The sequence below is a fragment of the Cajanus cajan genome, chromosome 2 (assembly GCF_000230855.2).
Source record: "Cajanus cajan strain Asha chromosome 2, NIPB_CcT2T_4, whole genome shotgun sequence".
Lineage (NCBI taxonomy): Eukaryota > Viridiplantae > Streptophyta > Magnoliopsida > Fabales > Fabaceae > Cajanus > Cajanus cajan.
In genome coordinates, this window is record NC_138518.1 from 46459787 (window position 1) to 46469059 (window position 9273).

The 9273-nt window shown below is 27.5% G+C and overlaps 1 long non-coding RNA gene across 1 annotated transcript; it reads left to right on the top strand.

The window, feature by feature from the left end:
- Positions 1 to 2423: 2423 nt before the first annotated feature.
- Positions 2424 to 9024, top strand: LOC145954301 (uncharacterized). Its single transcript, XR_014431488.1, has 3 exons — positions 2424 to 2768; positions 5685 to 5783; positions 8217 to 9024. It is a non-coding gene; the product is annotated as an uncharacterized LOC145954301 (long non-coding RNA).
- The last annotated feature ends 249 nt before the right edge of the window (positions 9025 to 9273 follow it).

Here is a 9273-nt window from a genome sequence, read left to right on the forward strand (position 1 = left end):
TGGAAAGATAAAAAAAAAAAAAAAAACTAGCAATGTATAAAAGAAATTTCTATCATCACGTCTTTGCTTATAGCACATTGGCCTTTTTTTATTTTTTTAATTTTTTTCAAACTTATTTAATTGAATTATATCTTTTTAGTAAAAAAATAAGAAAGCATATATGAATAATTTTACTAGCAATGAATAATTATAATTTACTTGTATAGAATATATATTAATTTGGGTGAAAAGAAAAGTTCAATTTGGGAGAAGAAACCAAAAAAAAAAAAAGGAAAAATACAATCTTAATATATTTGACCTAACACGATTTGAATGTGGATTTTTTCATAAGTTCTTTGTTTCTATAAACCATCTTAAAAAAACTTATCAAAATAAATTAAGACATTATATTTTTATAATCTCTTCAAAATGTTCTCACAAATATTTATAACTTAAATAAGTTATTTATAAGTTCTTCTAATCTCAAGAAAAAAAATAGAATTATTTTTTTTACTAATTTAAAAATGAAAAATAAATTATTCTGTCCTAAATTCGTGTAAAGTTGAGCCAAAAATTCTGAATTTAAGATAAAATCACGATGAATAATGAATTTATCTGATGTGTAATTGAATTGTGATCATTGGTGTTAAGTTATTAAAGAAATAGTTAATTGCACCTACTTTTCGTCGGATGATAGCACTTCCTTTTTCTGTCGTGTATTGTCATTTTTAAAGAGCCTACTTCCTAAAATACACTTCTTCTCATGTATTTTCCCCCACAAGCACAAGAAATATCATCCACACCTTCATATATTATACGTAGTCAGTACGAGTATAATTAGTTTCAGATTTTTTAAATAATGTTTATAATGGAGTTTTATGAATGAATAAAATGAACTAAAAGGAGAAATTTTATTAAAAGTGCGTAATTAGACATTACTGTCCGTGTGAATTAAGTGATATATTACTTTAGGTTAATTAATAGCTTTAAGTTTGAATTGAGTATTACAAATATATTGGATACTCATATAGGGAGAACTTTGTTGTGTATAATTTTACCTTAGTAAAATAGAACTACTTTCAATAATATATATATATATATATAGAGGACAAAAAAATAATTTGATTTGTTTATATATATATATATAAAATTCATATTTATATCATAGCTTATATAAACATTTGACAAAAAGTAATTATTATTTTTAATAATGTATATTTTATATCAATAACATGATTAAAAAATAGTTTCACTATTAGTTGCCTTATATTGTATGCATATTATTATGATATATTAAATAAATATTTTTTGGTATTGCTATCAAATACTAGTTGCATTCTTTGAACAATGTATATATATATTTTTTTATATAAAAGTTTAGATCATGACAAAGTACAATTCATGCAAGTTTAGAACTAAATAAATAAAGTTGGGTTAGATTTGATCTTAAGTTCTAATTTATAAGAGCGAAGAAACTTAATTAATTGTATTATCTTTACATGAATAAATAGTGTAACTTTGGTACAATAAAAACAATCTTAGGATATGTTTAACTAATTAATTGATTTTAGATTAATTAAAATTATCATTATTTTATTTAAAAAATAATCTTTAGATTTTTTTAGTATGTAAAAATTATTTATTAAAGTGTCACATTGATTTTCATTAAACCTTATTTTCAACTTATTGGCTAAATTACTTTTCTATTCTTTTTATTTACATGATTTAATTTGATCTTTTAATTTTTAAAAATTATTTAATGTTATCATTCTATTTAAATTGATACTAACAATGTTACTTAAAAGAGTTGAAAATTAATGTCGAATAATTTTTAAAATTTGATAATTAAATTAAACATTTTAAAAATTGAAAGACTAACTTGAAAATTATAGAAATAGAAGAACTAAATTGAATAATAATTGACAAAAATAATTTATACCTGTATGTAATATTTAAATAATTTTTTATTTATCTTAAAATATAGTATGTTTCCATAAAATATGTTTTACATAAATTTCTATAGCAAATTCTATGGGAGAAATTAGAGCATTTTCAATTTCATCTTTCCTGTGTTAAAATAGAATGAAAAATCGATCTTTCAATGTTCTACAACAATATCATTATTATCGATACACACATTTTGTTTTATTATTGTAAATTTTAACCAATTGAGTTCGCTACAAATAATACATCATATCAAATAATCATCTCTAAAAAAATCCTAAAAAATTTAAGTTCATAAGTTGCTAATGCTAAGTAGCTACTCATTAAGAAAAAAACTAGGATAAAGTTAGAGCCTCACGTAGTTTTTATTAAAAAAAAAAAAAAAAAACTTTCACTCCTAATATTATTTATTGTTAATCAGTGACCTTTCTGTATGAGAGAAAAATGATTAGTATGAAACAATTTTTTTCTTAAAAAAGCAAAAAAAAAAAAAAAAAAACAAAAGTACTCCACTTGCTTTATATAAATAATACGTTCATGCATGTCACGTAGTTTTCACGGTCTAGATCTTGCTTTCGTTAGAAGGTTGCTATATCAAGAAGCAAAGATACCTTCACATATTCTATTATTCCTCATCATTGCTATTTCATGACTCGTTGTGCCTTACTTAATTTGTCGTTGATGCATCATCTTATTGCCTTTCAGCCATGCAATCCCTTTTCTTCATTCTTTTTTTTATGCAAGAAAGAGAATGCTTTTGATATAAAAATTATCTTCTTTGGCGGTTACGAAAAATGGAATTGTTGGATTCAAATTCGTAGAAGTACTACATACAATACAACAAGGTTTGGAAATTTTGATTTTAGTTTCCATCATGCGTTAGTATAATTCTAACCACGCGATATGTATCAAATGAAAGCAACGATGTACATGATGTGATGTAATTCTCTCCAATATTTTTTCCTCGTTTTTAATTCACATCATGCAAGTAAATTTTGTAAATTTTCACAAGAATTTGAGTTAATTTATGTTCGTTGTTGTAATTTTCTATTTATGAAAAGTTATAATTGTTGAGTTTTTGAATAAGATGGTGTAAAAAAAAAGGTTTTTGAATAAATTAATAGTATTTATCAAAGTAATAAACTTTAAAATTTACTATAAATTACACCCTACCTACCTCGACTTGATCGAAGAACCAATATTATTGAAGAAACTATAGAGTTGATCGATATAACATAGGAATCAATTACCTGAATTTTCGTAATTGATTACATACGATACATATGTTTTCTAAAAAAATATGATAGCTTCTATTTTAATCGGTTACATGCATGGTTGTTTAATCAATTACATAAGACTTGTTTATTGTTTTAAAAAAATAAAATGGTATTCTACTTTAATCGATTAGAAAGTTGTTTTAATTGATTATATTTAGATGAAGTTCTTTAACTAATTTTTGAAAACTTTTTAATCGATTACAGTTTTGTCTTAATTAATCGATTATAAAATTCCCGTGGCTGGAAAGGCCTTGTTGTTTTAATCAATTAATACTCAAATTAATCTATTAAATATTTTTATAAAATATTTGACTCTAAAAGGTTCTAAATGATTGTTTACAATTTGGTTTAATCGATTATTCTGGCACGAAAATATTTTATTATAGATCAAAGCTTGTGGGTCTCTTTGAAAAATATCCAATCATTTTATGAAATATTATTTTGTGATGAAGGAGAGTATTTTGGTGGTTCCAAGATTGATCATCATCTATCTTCAATCAACTCATTTGTTTTCAAAGGTGAAAGGTAGAAAAACTTAATAATGAAAAACATGCACAACTAAGGTGATTTCTTTCCGTTGTACCCTTGTTGTTCGAGTTTGTAATCTATAGAGAAAAGGTTAATTTCCCTGAATGGTGCCTCTTCATTTGAATATGGTTTTCATTTGAATAAGTTGTTGAAAGAAATTCCCATATTGTTTAAGGAATTTCTTGATTAGTCTAGTGTGGATCACTTGTAAAAGAATCGTTACATTCTTAGTAGAAAAACTTAGGTGGTTGCTAAGTATTGGACCTAACTATCCAAGATTGAGAGTGAACTAGTATAATTTTCATTGGGGTAAGTTCTAGAGGTCAATACTTTTCTATGTGGTTTACATTTGTATCTTGCTCAATTTTATTAATGAATTGGAGTATTTTATTTATTATGTGTGTATTAGAATATAATAAAGTCTATAGAATAATTTACATTATTCTTAAATATTCCTAGTCAAGTATTATTGTCAATATGAACAATAATAATACATTAAAACTAATATGTGAGTAGATTGATGAATGTCATGGATATGAGATAAGTATTTACATAAGTACATGATTAGTATAATGATGTATGAAGTAAACTACATAAAAAGTTATGTTTGTGTCATAAGTGATTTTTTGATATGATAGTATGTGTATAGTCCTTAGACCTAAAGTCACCACAATTTCTACTTGAGTAGTTTTATATGTTAATACCAACTAATATCAATTGTAACAGGATAATTATAAAGTTGATTATTGAATATAGAATAAATCATGAAGAGGAATGTGAATAACCTAAAATGAGACTTGTCTCTCCTTCATAATAAAAGTATTATCTATATGAATTTTTTTGATAAAATTAGACAAATTATGCAAGGTCTCGTAGAGTAAGTCAATATTAAATATTGATTTATAATGTCTTAAGTATAAAAAAATTAGATAAAATAGAATTATACACGGATAACACAATCTATTATTTGTATTCAATTATAATATCTAAGACAAAGAAACTAAGTTACATAAAGAATATTGTCATGAAAAATCATATTGAAGCACAAGATATATATTTTTATTACTTGGATAACATGTGTTGTTAAATATCTCTCACTTTTATAATATTAAATAATATTTAATTTTATTGCCAATGTTAAGAGAACCTATTGGGTCAAACATGAATTATAAAAGAAAAAAATATTGCTTTTTGAATTAAAGTCATATGAGGTGATGAGACCCAATTAGAAGGCTTGTAAAAAAATAAGGAGATAGATGAGATCCCTCACAAGCCAAATTCTTAATGTAAAAAGCGTCTAATTGCTAGATTAAAGTGTTGCCATTTGCTTATAAATAAGAAACACATAAAACATCAAAGATGTTTACGTTCCCGAAAAGGAAAAAACAATATACTTGTTTTCATCCGATTTATGTTATACGACCATGAGTAGCTAATTAAACTCACTTGTGTTGTTTGTTCATGTAATTGGCGCAAACTCATATACCTTTTTCTAATTGTTCATTAATTCAATTAATTGTTTCTCCTTTTCTAATTGATTACCCATTAACGAATTTCGTGAGATTAAATGTTGTTGAGAAACAAGTTTAAAATCATAAATAAAGAGAAAAATGTAATAAATTAAGCTTATTGTTAAGAATAACGTAAATTTATTGTTATAATTTAAACATTATCCATGGATACAAGTTTATTTATTATCCTTAAATATTATATTAGTATTAATATAAAATGTAACACTATATGTAGTAAGTTAATTGTTTAGAGTTTAGTTAATTATAAAGAGAATGGTATATAAGGTTTTCTTTGAGAACGTAACTTCATAAGTTTATTCTCAAAGAAAATCTAGAGAGAAGAGCTCTAGGTCCATGAACTCCTTTTTTTTTTCTTTAAATTTTCTTGTTTGATTCCTCTTCTTTTCTAGATCACTAATCTCTTCTGTCTTTTCTTTCAATTCAGACTAGAAAGCTTTATTTTGGCTGATTGAAGTCCATAGGTTGAGCTTCGAGAATTTTTCTCCTTCTTCCTTTTCTTGGCTGATTCTGTGCCAATATTCAGGTAAGGGAAGATAGGATTTTGATGGATTGGTTGCATATGAATTTAGAAACTCAATATATTGATGCATGAATTGGAGATTGATTTGCTTATTTGAAGGGTTTTACCAATTTTTGGGGTTTTCGAGCTAAAACAGGGTTTTGGTTGATTTTGATGCATCAAATGAGTGATGTTGTTTCTAGGACTTGAATTAAACTATTTTTGGTGTATGGGTGTTCTCTCTTTCATTGCATGTGGAAATTTTTTGAGTTTTAGGTTTAGAGGTCTAAAAATTAATGGTGAAGAACATGATGTCCTCTATCATCAAACGGTTGAGCCGTTTTAAAGGGTTGAGCCCTTTGGGGGCTGCGTGACAGAGGGAGATTCCTAGAACCAAGAGCCATTTTAAAGGACTAAACACTTTTGAAATGGCTGAGCCATTTTAAGGGGCTAAGCCTTTTGGGGGCCACATGACAAGGGAGAATCCCTGGAAACAAAGCGTTGAGCGCTTTGGGAGGCGCTGAACAGTTTTTTGCTTTCTGAATTAGACTTTGATGTCCTCATAAAAGTTTTATCCTTGGATGTTAGTTTTCCAATGACGTTGAAATCACCTAAAAAAGAGGTCTAGAACTCCATTTATGGATGTTTTAGTGAATAGGGGTTAAGTTGTCAATGTTGGTTATATATGTTGCAATTTTTGACATTTTTAGCTAAGTAGATTATTTGTTTAGAATTTCATGTCTTCATAAGAGTTGTAGATTATCCTCTTATCTTTCTTTTGAGATAGTTTTGAGCTTATTTGGATGATTATAACTCTCTATGTGTTATTTTATTTGACAGTTGTTGAAGGGAGATGAATATTGTTTTGTTGTGCTAAGGTGTTATCATGTGGATTAAAAAATTGTATGATACTATGTTGTAGAGTTGGTTCATATATGTATGATATATGATGTAAATTGGTGCTTGATTCATATGTATGCTTGGTAATGATATATATGAATGTTTAAACATGATATAATATGTATGTATGTTTATATGAGGGTGATATTGATCATAGTGGTGGATTGATCATGTATGATGTATGATGCATTGTTTGCATGTGATGCCTTATGGCATGTGACTAGCCTATGACTTGAGGAGAGATAAAAATGTTTTTGAAATAGAAGAGCTCACATAGAGTCTCTTGAGAGTGGTGTTTGAATAGGTCACTAGTTTGGATGACAGTGGTGCTTGGATAGGCCACTGATTTTGGGTGAAAGTGGTGCTTGGATAAGCCACTGGTTTGGGTGAGTCTTTTCTAAGTCCTTAGCTAGTGTTGGAGCGGGGTATAAGGTCGAGGGTTATTCCCTTAACCAAGTATTGAGGAAAGTTGCATGGTTCCTAGCAGATAGGCGATGGGAGAAATCCATAAGTGATTTGGTGTCAAGGTCGTGGTAATCCTATACCCAGTTGTACTATTCACTAGTGGAAAAAAGACTTTTAAAATCCAAGGAGTACGGGCCGTTCCAGCTTCAAAATTTTTCCAAACTGCACCTGCAACGAAAATTGAAACCAGAAAAGAATGAGAAACACAAAAAGAACATAAGCAGAAGAAAATGAAAATGAGGTTTACCTGGAGACTTTAGAAAATGAGAAAGATTAAAGAAAATGAGAATGGAAGGGAATATAAAAGATTTTTGACGATACTTTTAAAATCGGTTAATTAAGAACCGATTTTGTATACCACATACAAAATCGGTTATGAGAGAACCGATCTTAAAAGTGGCACTTTTAAGATCGGTTATAAAAGAACCGATCTTAAAAGTGCCACTTTTAAGATCGGTTCTCTCATAACCGATCTTAAAAGTTCTTTTAAGATCGGTTGTTTTGTAACTGATCTTAAAAGTACCACTTTTAAGATCGATTCTTTTATAACCGATCTTAAAAGTACTTTTAAGATCGGTTAAATTTTAACCGATCTTAAAAGTGTTCATGTTATTTACAAAATTGCCACCGCGTCACTTTTAAGATCGGTTACCTTATAACCGATCTTAAAACTCCGATTTTAAATCCAATTTTTGCACGAGTGATTCTAGATGGTGGAATTGGACTTCCAAGTGTGTAAGTGACATCATCCGAGTAAACCCGAGTGGGGATTAATATCTTGGTTTGTTGTGACTGAGCGGGTGTATTGGGTGTGAAAATGGTTGGGGTGCTTTCGATAGGATGAGATGTCACTTATACTACTTTGTTGTTAGAGAAATCTCCTAGGTGAATGCATGATGACACATTAGATGATAGATATGCATTTATATCTTTCATGTGTTGCTTAATTGCATTATTGTTGTTATGATGAAGTATATGGTATTTGACTTCATGATTTGGTGACTTGATGATTGAATAACATAAATGTTTATTCTTATGCTTGTATTGTTGTTTATTGAACTCTAGCTTACCCTTCTGTTTCCATGTGGATAGACTGCAATGATCATACTATGTATGAGAGAAGATTAGGGTTAGGTTGGAGTTGATGCGGCCACGGTTGAGATGTTGGATGTTTTCTCCTAGTGTCGGAGTAACTGATTATGTGTGCTTGACCGACACTAAGATAATATTATTTTGGATGACTGTATATACATAGTACTACAGTTTGTATATGAACATTTAATTTTTTTTATCACTTTCTTTACATGTATATTCTGTTATTCAACTTAATATTTTATCTTAGATGATTAGTATAGTTAGCACGATTCCTCTAACTGTAGCAATCATAACGGGTCGTTAGATAAAAGATGCAATAAAACTATTAAAAAACAATTAGTACAAAATTAATTAATACAAAAACCAATACTAAACTAGAAAGATTTGGCATATTGAAGAAAAGAGAAATCAAAAAGGAAATGGTAAAAAAAAAAGTAAAAAGGAATAAAAATCCCAACGGCACCGGCACGATGCATTCACCCAACGAAGATACAACACTACAGACAAAATACGCGACCATTACATTTATTAACTACGTCGCGTAGTTGCGCTACGTAACATCGTTTTCAAATAATGTTTTTAAGGTTAGTAAGGACTTTTAACTAGGATCTTAAATATAAAATTCAGATTTTGTAAATTTAATATTAGCATATGTTGATGTGAATGACACGTGTAAAAACTGTTTAAATAAGAATTCTCATGAGGACAATAATAAGTTTTTATCAATAAAAAATATTTTATATTATTATTCTCACTTGAATACTAGTTAATTAAAAATTTTAGTCACATTTTTTTATTGGAGTAAAAATAGAAAAAGTTCTTATATCTTAAGTAGCATTTAAGGACTCAGAAAAAAAAATAGATTATGAACCCGAAATAAATTTTATCTTGAAAATACTCTAAGTAATTTAAAGAAAGAAAATGTTAAATAAGATTGTTAGTGCACCGATTAAGGAATAAAAGTAGAAAATATTTATTAAAAAATGTTTTTGCAATGCAATGAATATTTTTTTTTTTATAATTTTATTTTACTTTTCAATAAAAATTTTCTAAT